This window comes from Ranitomeya imitator, chromosome 1, assembly GCF_032444005.1.
Source record: "Ranitomeya imitator isolate aRanImi1 chromosome 1, aRanImi1.pri, whole genome shotgun sequence".
Lineage (NCBI taxonomy): Eukaryota > Metazoa > Chordata > Amphibia > Anura > Dendrobatidae > Ranitomeya > Ranitomeya imitator.
The window spans coordinates 701,141,027-701,159,102 of NC_091282.1; the positions used below are offsets into that span (position 1 = coordinate 701,141,027).

The following is an 18,076-nucleotide window of genomic DNA, read 5'->3' on the forward strand; positions in this document are numbered from 1 at the left end:
AAGCGACATAAAATTCTTTTACCCGTCACAGACGTCAGGCACAAATGTGTTCCGTGAATCTGTCTTCATTGTAATAAGTATTGAAGGAAAACTGATGACAAAACCTGTTCTTTATGTATAAGGTTTACACAGCCGGCTAAAGCTTTAACTTGCTGCAGTTGGGATATCTAGGTCAAGGAGATGGAGATGAAATGCTTGGCTCTGTAATATTCTGTACGCAGTCTCCTTTCGGCTCTGCGCTCGCGTTCCTGTTGGCTGCTTAGGTGTATGTCTGAGTCATCCGAGATGCAAAGTAACTGCTGGAACATCACCGGCTCACTGCATCAGGTCGGGGGCACGTCTGTTAGAATGTCTCCTGCAAGTCACACAATGCAGCTTTTATTCTTCTGGGAGAATGTGAAAAGGTTGTCCTGCCACCTCAATTATAGATCCTGTTATATGCACGCCTATTGGCAGCTGCAGAACTATGGCCGCCTTGCATCGGGCAGTACAGTAGGGTGGGTGCCTTATCTTGCTGAACAGTGCGACCTTCCAACTAAGTTTATGGGATGTTATGATTTTTTATTTAGATTTTTTTTAAATCTATCACCAGGTTTTTTTCCCACCTAATTTGAGAGCAGAATAATGTAGAGACAGACTCTGATTCCAGTGATGTGTCACTTACTGGGCTGCTTGCTGCAGTTTTGATTAAATCCTTTTTTATCAGCAGTAGTAAAGCTGCTGCCATGAAGTCCTCCATATTCATGAGCTCTATATAACGCTATCTGCACCACTTTTTGGCTTCTTTCTGTGTACAATGTGCATAGGCAGAAAGCTGCTAATCGGTGGTGTTGGCAGGGTTATGCGGAGCTGAGCAGTCAGAGAGCTGCTAGATCTGCAGCAGGTAAAATGGGGATTTTGACAAAACTGCATCAAGCAGTTACATAAGTTCCACATCTCTGGAATCAGGGTCTCTGCCTCTACATCATGCTGCTTGCAGATGCGGTAGCGAAAGCCTGGTGATAAATTTCCTTTATTGAATGCAGTAGAGTTTAGATAAGCATTAATGAAGAGCAAGCGTACACGGTTGCGGTGTACTACACATCTGTGTCCTATTGATTTGAATAGGACGTGGATGAGTCGTACACTGCAACGGCTACAATCGGAAGGCTGAGCAAGTGAGTACTTATGGCCGACACCAATAACAGGTTGGGGTCCGAACAGCTATCAGACATTGATATCCTATCCTAAGGATAAGTCATCAGTGAAAAACCTCTTTAAGAGCGTTTGTTTTAGCAGCATTTATTGTTTTGTTTTTTGGGTTGTGTGGTGTGTTTTTTATTTTTTTTCCATATACTGCACAAGATAAAAATAATCTTAAAAAAGAAAACAGGTTGAGAGCTAATGATAAAGGGAATCTGTCAGTAGAATCAACCCTCCTATCTACTCTACATGGGAATGTAGATTAAAGGAAGCTGAATAAAATGTTACTTTGATATCTATGATCCGTTGACTTATTCCAAAGAAATCCTCATTTTTCTTAATATGTAAATGAGCTATTAAGATCTATGGGTCAGACAGAGATCTCCCTCGCTCTGCCTCCAGAGCTTATTATAAATGAAAGGAGTGTTACCAGTGTGACCGTTCATGAAATGCCTTCCCATGACTTAGTGCCACCCTACTACAGGACCACGCTGAAATTCTATGTTCTCTTTAGAATGACTCATTCTTTCCCTAGTGGATGCTTTCCTGAAACGGAAAGCATCCACTATGTATTTCCTTTAAGTAGAGGGCTTTTCGGTCTCTTTCGTCCCGCTACATTTAGCCCAACTTGGGTCTCTCCCTAACGTGGCTAGCATATATGTATCATTCTTTCCCAAAAGTTTGGGACTGAATGAACTCCTGAATTCAGTGATTATGGCACTTTTCCCAATAATTTTGTCCTGTTTTTATAGTGTATATTAAATAGGGTTGTCTGTGATGAAAATTCACTTTAAATCATCCATCCTCATCTGTTCCTTCCTTTTTATTTTGCTATTTCCATTGTTAACAGAGCAGACATTTTTTTTGTTTTTGACTTCGATGCGCCTTCTCATTTAGTTGTGAGCTTTTATTTTTATGATCCAATTTGTTTTCCACTTGATATCATCATACAAATTCTGCTTTTCTTGTCTTCAGACGCTGCTGATAGAGAACATATTCACTTGTGTTTTCAATTATCACATCTTTTATTTGAAATTGTTATTTTTTTCTCTCCATTTGGTTTCAAGTGTTTGTTTTGACATGATTAAATATGGAATAATACATTGTCGAGAAACACTAGAATCTATTGGTATGAGTTTTCCTGCAACAAAGGGGCCAGAAGACCGCAGAGTCTGATTTCACTTACTCCTGCACTGATTAGCAGCATGTCTCCTTCATATTTAAACAGTGCAGGTTTCTGCTAGCAGTTCTGTGGTTAAACTGTCCAGTTTACAGTCTCTGAAGCTTTCCAGCTTGGATGATTCCAGCTGTTCAGTATTGGTCACTCCTATCTCTCAGGGAGAAATATATATCTCAATCTCCATCTCCTCTGGCAATCGTTAGTCATGTACGACCTGGTGTGGAGTGGAGATGTCGGTTGTTGGTAGAGGCTTTTGGAGTGTTCTGTGACTGTTGCTTGGTGTTTTGGCTGTGCGCAAATCCTCACCCTCTCCTATTTATGTTCCTCTTTGTTGTCTGAGAGTGCATATTTGTGTGTTTTGGAATTTCATTTATCCTGTACGTCCTCTTGTTCCCCCACTTCCCTGGGGGGGAACAAATGTAAGTTCGATTCAGGAGTTCAACAAGTTAAGCATTTTCACCATAAGAAATAATGCAGGGAGTAGGGATAGCTAGGGCGCCTCTAGCCCCGATAAAGTTTCTCGTTGTGGAAAGTGACAAGTCAAGCCTGGCATGTCGGAGTGAGGAGACTCTGTGAAATTCCCAGAGGAGCATGCATAGCTTATAAGTCTTCTCACTCTGACATGCCTGGCTTGGTTTGTCACTCTCCACTCTCTTAGATCCCAGTCCGGAACCTCTCATTTAACCAAATCAGATCTCATGCTTTGCACTGATGAGATGCAACACCCCCGAAACATTATCTGCAAATTGAGATTCTGGTTTGGTTTTTATCCGAAGCCATATTGCAAGTTTCGTTTAACCCCTTAGCGACCGCCGATACGCCTTTTAACGGCGGCCGCTAAGGGTACTTAAACCACAGCGCCGTTAATTAACGGCGCTGTGGAAAAAGTCCATAGCGCCCCCCAGAGGCCGATTTTCTCCGGGGTCTCGGCTGCCGAGGGTAGCCGAGACCCCAGAGAACATGATTCGGGGGGTTTTTAACCCACCCCGCATTTGCGATCGCCGGTAATTAACCGTTTACCGGCGATCGCAAAAAAAACAAAAAACGATCTATTTTTAATTTCTCTGTCCTCCGATGTGATCGCACATCGGAGGACAGAGAAAAGGGGTCCCAGGTGGCCCCCCAATACTCACCTAGCTCCCCCGATGCTCCTCGTGTCTCCCGGTGGGCGCCGCCATCTTCAAAATGGCGGGCGCATGCGCAGTGCGCCCGCCGGCCGGCACCGGGAGAATCTTTGGGGTCTCGGCTGCCGGGGGTAGCCGAGACCCCAAAGAGCACGATCGGGGTCGGTATTACCGACCCCTGTTTTGCGATCGCCGGTAATTAACTGTTTACCGGCGACCGCAAAAAAAAAAAAAAAAAGTAAAGTGTAATTCTCTGTCCTCTGATGTGATCGCACATCAGAGGACAGAGAAATAGGGGGATTCGGGGACCCTAGCATACTCACCTAGGTCCCTGGATCCTCTTGCTGCTCCTCCTGGCCGCCGGCAGCAGAACCTGGCGGACGCATGCCCAGTGCGCCCCCCATCTGTCTCCATCTGCCGGCCGGCAGGAGAACAGCAGTTGGGGCTAAAATTAGGGGTAGGGTTAGGGTTAGGGGTAGGGTTAGGTTAGGGTTAGGGGTAGGGTTAGGTTAGGGTTAGGGGTAGGGTTAGGGGTTAGGTTAGGGGTAGGGTTAGGGGTAGGGTTAGGTTAGGGGTAGGGTTAGGGGTAGGGTTAGGGTTAGGTTAGGGGTAGGGTTAGGTTAGGGGTAGGGCTAGGGTTGGGGCTAAACTTAGGGTTAGGGTTGGGGCTAAACTTAGGGTTAGGCTTCTTTCACACTTACGTCGGTACGGGGCCGTCGCAATGCGTCGGCTCGACATACCGATGCACGTTGTGAAAATTGTGCACAACGTGGGCAGCAGCTGTAGTTTTTCAACACATCCGCTGCCCAATCTATGTCCTGGGGAGGAGGGGGCGGAGTTACGGCCACGCATGCGCGGTCAGAAATGGCGGATGCGACGTACAAAAAAACGTTTCATTGAACGTTTTTTGTGCCGACGCTCCGCCAAAACACAACTGATCCAGTGCACGACGGACGCGACGTGTGGCCATCCGTCACGATCCGTCGGCAATACAAGTCTATGGGCAAAAAACGCATCCTGCGGGCACATTTGCAGGATCCGTTTCTTGTCCAAAACGACGGATTGCGACGGAATGCCAAACGACGCAAGTGTGAAAGTAGCCCTAGGGCTAGGGTTAGGGTTGGGGCTAAAGTTAGGGCTAGGGTTGGGGCTAAAGTTAGGGTTAGAGCTGGGATTAGGGTTAGGGTTTGGATTAGGGTTCGTATTAGGGTTAGGGTTGGCATTAGGGTTACGCTTGGGATTAGGGTTAGGTTTGGGATTAGGGTTAAGGTTAGGGTTGTGATTAGGGGTGTATTGGGATTAGGGTTAGGTTTGGGGTTAGGGTTGAGATTAGGATTAGGGGTGTGTTGGATTTAGGGTTTTGATTAGGGTTATGGTTAGGGTTGACTTGGGGTAAGGGTTGTGATTATGGTTAGGGTTAGTGATTAGGATTATGGATGAGGTTGGGATTAGGGTTAGGGGTGTGTTGGGGTTAGGGTTGGAGCTAGAATTGGGGGGTTTCCACTGTTTAGGTACATCAGGGGGTCTCCAAACACGACAGCCAATTTTGCGCTCAAGAAGTCAAATGGTGCTCCCTCCCTTCTGAGCTCTGCCGTGCGCCCAAACAGTGGGTTACCCCCACATATGGGGCATCAGCGTACTCGGGATAAATTGGACAACAACTTCTGGGGTCCAATTTCTCTTGTTACCCTTGTGAAAATAAAAACTTGGGGGCTACAAAATCTTTTTTGTGAAAAAAAAATATTTTTTATTTTCACGACTCTGCATTCTAAACTTCTGTGAAGCACTTGGGCATTCAAAGTTCTCACCACACATCTAGATAAGTTCCTTGGGGGGTCTAGTTTCCAAAATGGGGTCACTTGTGGAGGGTTTCTACTGGTTAGGTACATCAGGGGCTCTGCAAATGCAACATAATACCCGCAGACCATTCTATCAAAGTCTGCATTCCAAAACGGCGCTCCTTCCTTCCGAGCTCTGCCGTGCGCCCAAACAGTGGTTTACCCCCACATATGGGGTACCAGCATACTCAGGACAAATTGGACAACAACTTTTGGGGTCCAGTTTCTCTTGTTACCCTTGTGAAAATAAAAATTTGGTGGCTAAAAAATCTTTTTTGTGGAAAAAAAAAATATTTTTTATTTTCACGGCTCTGCATTATAAACTTCTGTGAAGCACTTGGGCATTCAAGGTTCTCACCACACATCTAGATAAGTTCCATGGGGGGTCTAGTTTCCAAAATGGTGTCACTTGTGGGGGGTTTCCACTGTTTAGGCACATCAGGAGCTCTCCAAACGCGACATGGCGTCCAATCTCCATTCCAGCCAATTCTACATTGAAAAAGTAAAACGGCACTCCTTCTCTTCCAAGCTCTGCAGTGCGCCCTAACAGTTGTTTACCCCCACATATTGGGTATCAGCGTACTCAGGAGAAATTGCACAACAACTTTTGTGGTCTAATTTCTCCTGTTACCCTTGTGAAAATAAGAATTTGTGGGCAAAAAGATCATTTTTGTGTAAACAAAAGCGATTTTTTTATTTTCACGGCTCTACGTTATAAACTTCTGTGAAGCACTTGGGGGTTCAAAGTGCTCACCACACATCTAGATAAGTTCCTTAAGGGGTCTAGTTTCCAAAATGGTGTCACTTGTGGGGAGTTTCCACTGTTTAGGCACATCAGGGGCTCTCTAAACGTGACATGGCGTCCGATCTCAATTCCAGCCAATTCTGCATTGAAAAAGTCAAACGGCGCTCCTTCACTTCTAAGTTCTGCGGTGCGCCCTAACAGTGGTTTACCCCCACATATGGGGTATTGGCGTATTCAGGAGAAATTGCATAACAAAATTTATGGTTACATTTCTGTTTTTACACTTGTGAAAATAAAAAAAATGGTTCTGAATTAAGATGTTTGCAAAAAAAAGTTAAATGTTCATTTTTTCCTTCCACATTGTTTCAGTTCCTGTGAAGCACGTAAAGGGTTAATAAACTTCTTGAATGTGGTTTTGAGCACCTTGATGGGTGTAGTTTTTAGAATGGTGTCACACTTCATTATTTTCTATCATATAGACCCCTCAAAATGACTTCAAATGTGATGTGGTCCCTAAAAAAAAATGGTGTTGTAAAAATGAGAAATTGCTGGTCAACTTTTAACCCTTATAACTCCCTAACAAAAAAAAATTTTGTTTCCAAAATTGTGCTGATGTAAAGTAGACATGTGGGAAATGTTATTTATTAACTATTTTTTATGACATATCTCTCTGATTTAAGGGCATAAAAATACAAAGTTTGAAAACTGCAAAATTTTAAAAATTTTCGCCATATTTCCGTTTTTTTCATAAATAATCGCAAGTAATATCGAAGAAATGTTACCACTAACATGAAGTACAATATGTCACGAAAAAACAATCTCAGAATCAGCGGGATCCGTTGAAGCGTTCCAGAGTTATAACCTCATAAAGTGACAGTGGTCAGAATTGCAAAAATTGGCCTGGTCATTAAGTACCAAATTGGCTCTGTCACTAAGGGGTTAAAGAGACATTGATAGCTTTTAGGATTGCTGCTTCCAATAGGTGGTGCTAGAGTTCTGGTCCTCTTCCTCTCTGAAGAGACAAATTTGGATATTCATTTAGAACTATGATATACTTGTCATTAAGACGCAAGATGGGTTATGAATTATGATCAAGTCTATGGTTCAAAAATTGGAATTTGGGGTACGCTTTCATTTTATGTTCTGTCGTAGGCCAATAGGGTAACATTTATTTGAGGCAGCATATATTATTATTATTATTATTATTATTATTATTTATTGTTATAGCGCCATTTATTCCATGGCGCTTTACATGTGAGGAGGGGTATACATAATGAAAACAAGTACAATAATCTTAAACAATACAAGTTATAACTGGTACAGGAGGAATGAGGACCCTGCCCGCGAGGGTTCACAATCTACATATGTGTCTACAGTGGAATAGGGGCCAGTTGAGGGCCCTCACCTCCCTGTCTGTTTGTGACTTGGCAGTAATAAGAGCTTTTGCAAAGGCTCTCATACACACTGGCCAAATTTGCGGATATTAGCTAACAATCTGTTGTGTATCAGGGGCCTCTTGATTACAAATCTGCAATGACTGAATGTCCACGTGGTCTTTCTTCAGTGGTCAAATTACACTCGATTAACTATTTAGACCAGTGCTCCCTAACCAGTGGCTTGGAAACACATGTGGCTCTTTCATTGTTATGGTGGCAGTCGGCATTGCAGAGTGTATAAAGGAGGAGGCTTTGGTGGTTGTCATCTAACAATACAACGCAAACTGTTGTAAGGTCCACCTTGGTGAGGTGCACTGGGCACAGAGGACATATGAAGAGGTGACTTCACATGAGCTTGATGCCCTTGGTTGCTGTGTAAGTACACCCTCACTTCTTGCAGATCGGTGCCATGGGTGCTTGGTCTGGCATGTGTACTGTTGAGCATATAGGCTTCCTGTGCATGCTGTGTTCAGACTAGGTTGGTAGTCATGCATTCCTGTACTTACTGTTGGACTAGGGATCTACCTGGGTGATGTTACTGTGAAATGTTAGGTGGGCTAACAAGGTAAGATGTGGCTACAAAACCACTTGGCTTTATTAGATCACCGTTTGGATGCACAGATAATTTATTTATTTTTTCTTTCCAAAATAAAAATGTCACCTGCATTTAACAGCCGCAGAGTCAAGTCGGATGAGGAGTCGTAAAACTCTTTGCTGTTTTTACTATGCTATCGATCTATAGACCTCAGCGGCCTGCAGCTCTGTCTTTCAGTGTAGCGTTGCAGTGGTCATAACCATCCTTCTGTAAAGCTCCCTCTGTCATTCATGTTCTCCAGCTAAAATGAGATACTTTGACAAAATGTCTTATTGCCATAATTTACCAAAACTGGCTAAAATCTACTGTAGCTTCACTGAAAACATCTGATGAAATTGTGCAGAATGTTCCTCTATAAAAAGAGACGCCGTTGTGAAGAAGTGACTGTGATACTGAAGGTATAGGAAAAGCATTCCCTGACTCCAGCAAAGTATAGAAATACTAATCGCAAGTGGAATATATGGAATATGCAAAGATTAAAGGCAAAATGTCATCGAAAACGTACAGTGAGGAAGTAATCCCAGATGAGGATTGCTGCCATATTCGTTGCAACTTTTTGTTTGGGGTTAAATTTGGCGATTGCTGAATGTCAGCTTTCATAGCTGTGGATATAGCTAGAGGAAAGTAATTGTATGATGGTTTTCATACCTTGACCATTGTTCATATGAGTGAGACAATGGATTCCTCATCGCTTCCAATGTAACGTTTGTAGACAGGTCAACCATTCAGAGGTAAATGGAGAACAGCCTGAAACTTTTCGGACTGCCCATCTGAACTGGAAAAATGATGGGACAAAGTTCTGGAATTCTGTGAAAAATATTTTACTTCCAGAACCACCAATCCCTGCCTAAGTAATGTGTTTTGGCAGCAGTATACACTATCCTTGTTTTTATTTTCAGACGCCTAAGATACAATTTGCAACCTTTTCATAGTTTCAGCCTTTTCCCAGTCTGGCGTGGATGCTTTCTTCTCTCTCCACACTCACATTTACATTGCATAACCACCTCCCTGTTGCTCTCTCTGATGCGAAGTTAACACTAGCGTAAAAAAATAAATAGAGAAATCTGCCCATTTTCATCCAGAACCTTTTTCCCCCTGGTCTTGACCTACTTTCCTATTCGAATGGCATCCGTATTTATAAATGAATAGTTATTAAAATTTGCAAGACCAAGTAGTGTTAAAGAATTGCATTGTATTTGTAAAAATGAATACTAAGTTTCGAAAGATATTTAGAATTGAGAGTCCTCAGTGGTTGATACCTTTTAATGGCTAACTGAAAAGATGGTAACAAATTGCAAGCTTTCGAGACTACACAGGTCTCTTCATCAGGCCAAAGAGAAGAGACCTGTGTAGTCTTGAAAGCTTGCAATTTGTTACCATCTTTTCAGTTAGCCATTAAAAGGTATCAACCACGGAGGACTCTCAAGTCTAAATATTTTTCTATCTACTGGCTAACACGGTACCAAGATATATATACCGGTACAATGTTTCGTGTTTTTTGTGTGGACCCTTTGACTTGAATAGGTAGGTTTCATCAGAAATACTGAGTAGAGAAGACATGCTGCAATTTTTTTTTTTCTTGTTTCATTTTATTTTTCCCTATTCGGTTATTTTGGTTTGAATGATATGTGGTTTTTCCTCAGACAGCACTCAGACCTAAAATGCGCTCATGTGAGCCTAGCCAAACACTGAGAGAAGTTGGATCAAGGTCAGAAGTAGCCGGACATTCCGCTATGTATAGGAGTTACACAGACTCTACATCAACAATAGAGTAGAACTTTTTTTATTTAAATTTTTTTTTTTTTACCTTTCCTTGCTGTTGTCAGTTTTCGTTTTTGCACTTTTGTTTTTATCTCCCCTGTTTCCAAGAGCCATTACTTTTTTCATTGTTCTGTCATTTTAGTTGTATGGGGTCTTGTATTTTGCATGAAGAATTGTGGTTTTAACCCCTTCCCGACCCATGACGCCACGTAGGCGTCATGAAAGTCGGTGCCAATCCGACCCATGATGCCTATGTGGCGTCATGGAAAGATCGCGTCCCTGCAGATCGGGTGAAAGGGTTAACTCCCATTTCACCCGATCTGCAGGGACGGGGAGTGGTAGTTTAGCCCAGGGGGGGTGGCTTCACCCCCCCGTGGCTACGATCGCTCTGATTGGCTGTTGAAAGTGAAACTGCCAATCAGAGCGATTTGTAATATTTCACCTAAAAAACTGGTGAAATATTACAATCCAGCCATGGCCGATGCTGCAATATCATCGGCCATGGCTGGAAACACTTATGTGCCCCCACCCCACCCCACCGATCGCCCCCCCAGCCCCCCGATCTGTGGTCCGCTCCCCTCCGTCCTGTGCTCCGCTCCCCCGTCCTCCTGTCCACTCCCCCCGTGCTCCGATCCACCCCCCCGCACAGCGATCCCCCACCCCGTGCTCCAATCCACCCCCCGTGTTCCGATCCACCCCCCCATGCTCCGATCCACCCCCCCGTGCTCAGACGCCCCCCCCCCCCGTGCCCTGATCTCCCCCCCTTATACTTACCCGGCCTCCCGGGGTCCGTCCGTCTTCTTTGCTGGGCGCCGCCATCTTCCAAAATGGCGGGCGCATGTGCAGTGCGCCCGCCGAATCTGCCGGCCGGCAGATTCGTTCCAGAGTGAATTTTGATCAGAGATATAACCTATATCTCAGTGATCAAAATAAAAAAAATAGTATCTGACCCTGCCCCCCCCTTTGTCAACCCCATAGGTAGCGACAATAAAAAAATAAAGAATTTTTTTTTTTCCACTAAGGTTGGGGTAAGGGTAGGGTTAGGGTTAGAGGTAGGGTTAGGGGTAGGGTTAGGGTTCGGGATGTGCACACGTATTCTGTAACTCTGCGGATTTTTCCGCAGAGGAGTTGATAAATCCACAGTGCTAAACCGCTGTGGATTTTTCGCGGATTTACGGCGGTTTTTCTGCGCATTTCACTGCGGTTTTACAAATGCGATTTTCTATTGGAGCAGTTGTAAAACCGCTGCGGAATCCGCAGAAAGAAGTGACATGCTGCGGAATGTAAACCGCTGCGTTTCCGTGCAGTTTTTCCGCAGCATGTGCACAGCGATTTTTGTTTCCCATAGGTTTACATTGAACTGTAAACTCATGGGAAACAGCGTTTTCCGCAGCGTTTTCCGCAGCGTGTGCACATACTTTAGAATTAGGCTATGTGCACATGGTGCGGATTTGGCTGCGGATCCGCAGCAGTGTTCCATCAGGTTTACAGTACCATGGAAAACCAAATCCGCTGTGCCCATGGTGCGGAAAATACCACGCGGAAACGCTGCGTTGTATTTTCCGCAGCATGTCAATTCTTTGTGCGGATTCCACATCGTTTTACACCTGTTCCTCAATAGGAATCCACAGGTGAAATCCGCACAAAAAACACTGGCAATCCGCGGTAAATCCGCAGGTAAAACGCAGTGCCTTTTACCCGCGGATTTTTCAAAAATGGTGCGGAAAAATCTCACACGGATCCGCAACGTGGGCACATAGCCTTAGGGTTAGGGTTGGGTTGGAATTAGGGTTGTGGTTAGGGTTAGGGGTGTGTTGGGGTTAGGGTTGTGGTTATGGGTGTGTTAGGGTTGTGATTAGGGTTACGGCTACAGTTGGGATAAGGGTTAGGGGTGTGTTGGAGTTAGAATTGAAGGGTTTCCACTGTTTAGGCACTGCAGGGGGTCTCCAAACGCAACATGGCGCCACCATTGATTCCAGCCAATCTTGTATTCAAAAAGTCAAATGGTGCTCCCTCACTTCCGAGCCCCGACGTGTACCCAAACAGTGGTTTACCCCCACATATGGAGTACCAGCGTACTCAGGACAAACTGCGCAACAATTACCGGGGTCCAATTTCTCCTGTTACCCTTGAGAAAATAAAAAATTGCTTGCTAAAACATCATTTTTGAGGAAAGAAAACGTATTTATTATTTTCACGGCTCTGCGTTATAAACTTCTGTAAAGCACTTGGGGGTTGAAAGTGCTCACCACATATGTAGATAAGTTCCTTTGGGGGTCTAGTTTCCAAAATGAGGTCACTTGTGGGGGGTTTCTACTGTTTAGGCACACCAGGGGCTCTGCAAACGCAACGTGACACCCGCCGACCATTCCATCAAAGTCTGCATTTCAAAAGTCACTACTTCCCTTCTGAGCCCCGACGTGTGCCCAAACAGTGGTTTACCCCCACACATGGGGTAGCAGCTTACTCAGGAGAAACTGGACAACAACTTTTGTGGTCCAATTTCTCCTGTAACCCTTGGGAAAATAAAAAATTCTGGGCTAAAAAATTATTTTTGAGGAAAGAAAACGTATTTATTATTTTCACGGCTCTGCGTTATAAATTTCTGTGAAGCACTTGGGGGTTGAAAGTGCTCACCACATATCTAGATAATTTCATTTCGGGGTCTAGTTTCCGAAATGGGGTCACTTGGGGGTTTCTACTGTTTAGCCACATCAGGGGCTCTGCAAACGCAACGTGACGCCCGCAGAGCATTCCATCAAAGTCTGCATTTCAAAACGTCACTACTTCACTTCCGAGCCCCAGCATGTGCCTAAACAGTGGTTTACCCCCACATATGGGGTATCAGCGTACTCAGGAGAAACTGGACAACAACTTTTGGGGTCAAATTTCTCCTGTTACCCTTGGGAAAATAAAAAATTGCGGGCTAAAAAAAATCATTTTTGAGAAAATTAATTTTTTTTTTTATTTTCATGGCTCTGTGTTATAAACTTCTGTGAAGCACTTGAGGGTTCAAAGTGCTCACCACACATCTAGATTAGTTCCTTTGGGGGTCTAGTTTCCAAAATGGGGTCATTTGTGGGGGATCTCCAATGTTTAGGCACTCCAAACGCGACATGGTGTACGCTAATGATTGGAGCTAATTTTCCATTTAAAAAGCCAAATGGTGTGCCTTCCCTTCTGAGCCCTGCCGTGCGCCCAAACAGTGGTTTACCCCCACATATGGGGTATCTGCGTACTCAGGACAAACTGGACAACAACATTTGTGGTCCAATTTCTCCTATTACCATTGGCAAAATAGGAAATTCCAGGCTAAAAAATCATTTTTGAGAAAAGAAAAATTATTTTTTATTTTCATGGCTCTGCATTATAAACTTCTGTGAAGCACCTGGGGGTTTAAAGTGCTCAGTATGCATCTAGATAAGTTCCTTGGGGGGTCTAGTTTCCAAAATGGGGTCACTTGTGGGGGAGCTCCAATGCATAGGCACACAGGGGCTCTCCAAACGCGACATGGTGTCCGCTAACAATTGGAGCTAATTTTCCATTCAAAAAGTCAAATGGCGCTCCTTCCCTTCCGAGCCTTACCATGTGCCCAAACAGTGGTTTACCCCCACATGTGAGGTATCGGTGTACTCAGGAGAAATTGCCCAACAAATTTTAGAATCCATTTTATCCTGTTGTCCATGTGAAAATGAAAAAATTGAGGCGAAAATAAATTTTTTGTGAAAAAAAAGTACATTTTCATTTTTACGGATCAATTTGTGAAGCACCTGAGGGTTTAAAGTGCTCACTAGGCATCTAGATAAGTTCCTTGGGGGGTCCAGTTTCCAAAATGGGGTCACTTGTGGGGGAGCTCCAATTTTTAGGCACACGGGGGCTCTCCAAACGTGACATGGTGTCCGCTAAAGAGTGCAGCCAATTTTTCATTCAAAAAGTCAAATGGCGCTCCTTCCCTTCCAAGCCCTGCCGTGCGCCCAAACAGTGGTTTACCCCCACATATGAGGTATCAGCGTACTCAGGACAAATTGGACAACAACTTTCGTTGTTCAGTTTCTCCTTTTACCATTGGGAAAATAAAAAAATTGTTGCTGAAAAATCATTTTTGTGACTAAAAAGTTAAATGTTCATTTTTTCCTTCCATGTTGCTTCTGCTGCTGTGAAGCACCTGAAGGGTTAACCCCTCTGTGACCTTAGACGTACTATCCCGTCGAGGTGCCCTGGGCTTATCTGACCCTGGACGGGATAGTACGTCATAGCCGATCGGCCGCGCTCACGGGGGGAGCGCGGCCGATCGCGGCCGGGTGTCAGCTGCTTATCGCAGCTGACATCCGGCACTATGTGCCAGGAGCGGTCACGGACCGCCCCCGGCACATTAACCCCTGGCACACCGCGATCAAAGATGATCGCGATGTGCCGGCAGTGCAGGGAAGCACCGCGCAGGGAGGGGGCTCCCTGCGGGCTTCCCTGAGATGTGATCGCGTTGCTGCGAGGGTCTCACCTCCCTCCCTGTTCCCTCCAGCCCCGGATCCAAGATGGCCGCGGATCCGGGTCCTGCAGGGAGGGAGGTGGCTTCACAGAGCCTGCTCAGAGCAGGCACTGTGAAGTCTGCAGCGCTGCATGTCAGATCAGTGATCTGACAGAGTGCTGTGCAAACTGTCAGATCACTGATCTGTGATGTCCCCCCCTGGGACAAAGTAAAAAAAAATTTTTCCAAATGTGTAAAAAAAATAAAAAAAAATATTCCAAAATAATGAAAAAAAAAAAAATATTATTCCCATAAATACATTTCTTCATCTAAATAAAAAAAAAAAAACAATAAAAGTACACATATTTAGTATCGCCGCGTCCGTAACGACCCGACCTATAAAACTGTCCCACTAGTTAACCCCTTCAGTAAACACCGTAAGAAAAAAAAAAAAACGAGGCAAAAAACAACGCTTTATTATCATACCGCCGAACAAAAAGTGGAATAACACGCGATCAAAAGGACAGATATAAATAACCATGGTACCGCTGAAAGCGTCATATTGTCCCGCAAAAAAAGAGCCGCCATACAGCATCATCAGCAAAAAAATAAAAAAGTTATAGTCCTGAGAATAAATCGATGCAAAAATAATTATTTTTTCTGTAAAATAGTTTTTATCGTATAAAAGCGCCAAACCATAAAAAAACGATATAAATGAGGTATCGCTGTAATCGTACTGACCCGAAGAATGAAACTGATTTATCAATTTTACCAAACGCGGAACGGTATAAACGCCTCCCCCAATAGAAATTCATGAATAGCTGGCTTTTGGTCATTCTTCCTCACTAAAATCGGAATAAAAAGCGATCAAAAAATGTCACGTGCCCAAAAATGTTTTCAATAAAAACGTCAACTCGTCCCGCAAAAAACAAGACCTCACATGACTCTGTGGACCAAAATATGGAAAAATTATAGCTCTCAAAATGTGGTATTGCAAAAAATATTTTTTGCAATAAAAAGGGTCTTTCAGTGTGTGACGGCTGCCAATCATAAAAATCCGCTAAAAAACTCGCTATAAAAGTAAATCAAACCCCCCTTCATCACCCCCTTAGTTAGGGAAAAATAAAAAAAAATGTATTTATTTCCATTTTCCCATTAGGGCTAGGGTTAGGGCTAGGGTTAGGGTTAGGGTTAGGGCTAGGGTTAGGGTTAGGGTTAGGGTTGGGGCTACAGTTAGGGTTGGGGCTAAAGTTAGGGTTAGGGTTTAGATTACATTTACAGTTGGGAATAGGGTTGGGATTAGGGTTAGGGGTGTGTCAAGGTTAGAGGTGTGGTTAGGGTTACCGTTGGAATTAGGGTTAGGGGTGTGTTTAGATTAGGGTTTCAGTTATAATTGGGGGGTTTCCACTGTTTCGGCACATCAGGGGCTCTCCAAACACGACATGGCGTCCGATCTCAATTCCAGCCAATTCTGCGTTGAAAAAGTAAAACAGTGCTCCTTCCCTTCCGAGCTCTCCTGTGTGCCCAAACAGGGGTTTACCCCAACATATGGGGTATCAGCGTACTCAGGACAAATTGGACAACAACTTTTGTGGACCAATTTCTCCTGTTACCCTTGGGAAAATACAAAACTGGGGGCTAAAAAATAATTTTTGTGGGAAAACAAAAAGATTTTTTATTTTCACGGCTCTGCGTTATAAACTGTAGTGAAACACTTGGGGGTTCAAAGCTCTCACAACACATCTAGATAAGTTCATTGAGGGGTCTAGTTTCCAATATGGGGTCACTTGTGGGGGGTTTCTACTGTTTAGGTACATTAGGGGCTCTGCAAACGCAATGTGACGCCTGCAGACCAATCCATCTAAGTCTGCATTCCAAATGATGCTCCTTCCCTTCCGAGCCCTCCCATGCGCCCAAACGGTGGTTCCCCCCCACATATCGGGTATCAGCGTACTCAGGACAAATTGGACAACAACATTTAGGGTCCAATTTCTCCTGCTAACCTTGGAAAAATACAAAACTGGGGGCTAAAATATAATTTTTGTGGAAAAAAAAATATTTTTTATTTGCATGGCTCTGCGTTATAAACTGTAGTGAAATACTTGGGGGTTCAAAGCTCTCACAACACATCAAGATGAGTTCCTTAGGGGGTCTACTTTCCAAAATGGTGTCACTTGTGGGGGGTTTCTACTGTTTAGGTACATTAGGGGCTCTGCAAACGCAATGTGACGCCTGCAGACCATTCTAAGTCTGCATTCCAAATGGCGCTCCTTCCCTTCCGAGCTCTCCCATGCGCCCAAACAGTGGTTTACTGCCACATATGGGGTATCAGCGTACTCAGGACAAATTGGACAACAACTTTTGAGGTCCAATTTCTTCTCTTACCCTTGGTAAAATAAAACAAATTGGAGCTGAAGTAAATTTTTTGTGTAAAAAAGTTAAATGTTCATTTTTATTTAAACATTCCAAAAATTCCTATTAAACACCTGAAGGGTTAATAAACTTCTTGAATGTGGTTTTGAGCACCTTGAGGGGTGCAGTTTTTAGAATGGTGTCACACTTGGGCATTTTCTATCATATAGACCCCTCAAAATGACTTCAAATGAGACGTGGTCCCTAAAAAAAAATGGTGTTGTAAAAATGAGAAATTGCTGGTCAACTTTTAACCCTTATAACTCCCTAACAAAAAAAAAAATTGGTTCCAAAATTATGCTGATGTAAAGGAGACATGTGGGAAATGTTACTTATTAAGTATTTTGTGTGACATATCTCTGTGATTTAATTGCATAAAAATTCAAAGTTTGAAAATTGCGAAATTTTCAAAATTTTCGCCAAATTTCCATTTTTTTCACAAATAAACGCAGGTACTATCAAAGAAATTTTACCACTATCATGAAGTACAATATGTCACGAGAAAACAATGTCAGAATCACCAGGATCCGTTGAAGCGTTTCGGAGTTATAACCTCATAAAGGGACAGTGGTCAGAATTGTATAAATTGGCCTGGTCATTGACGTGCAAACCACCCTTGGGGGTAAAGGGGTTAATAAACTTCTTGAATGTGGTTTTGTGCACCTTGAAGGGTGCAGTTTTTAGAATGGTGTCACTTTTGGGTATTTTCAGCCATATAGACCCCTCAAACTGACTTCAAATGTGAGGTGGTCCCTAAAAAAAATGGTTTTGTAAATTTCGTTGTAAAAATGAGAAATCGCTGGTCAAATTTTAACCCTTATAACTTCCTAGCAAAAAAAAATTTTGTTTCCAAAATTGTGCTGATGTAAAGTAGACGTGTGGGAAATGTTATTTATTAACTATTTTGTGTCACATAACTCTCTGGTTTAACAGAATAAAAATTCAAAATGTGAAAATTGCGAAATTTTCAAAATTTTCGCCAAATTTCCATTTTTATCACAAATAAACACAGAATTTATTGACCTAAATTTACCACTAACATGAAGCCCTATATGTCACGAAAAAACAATCTCAGAACCGCTAGGATCCATTGAAGCGTTCCTGAGTTATTACCTCATAAAGGGACACTGGTCAGAATTGCAAAAAACGGCAAGGTCTTTAAGGTCAAAATAGGCTGGGTCATGAAGGGGTTAAAGGGTTGAAAGAATTGATATAACGTGCATGTGTTGTTTTTTTTTTTGTTTTTTTTAATTTATATTTTAATTTTTAACATGATACACGTCAGACACAAGGAAAAGCACACCACCTGAATGATACTGTAAGATACTGCGTTTTTTT

General features: G+C 43.3%; 1 protein-coding gene across 1 annotated transcript in view; it reads left to right on the forward strand.

The window, feature by feature from the left end:
* The window catches only part of COX16 (cytochrome c oxidase assembly factor COX16), a 137,223-nt gene that overhangs the window by 36,112 nt on the left and 83,035 nt on the right, over window positions 1-18,076 (forward strand). The window lies entirely within an intron of this gene.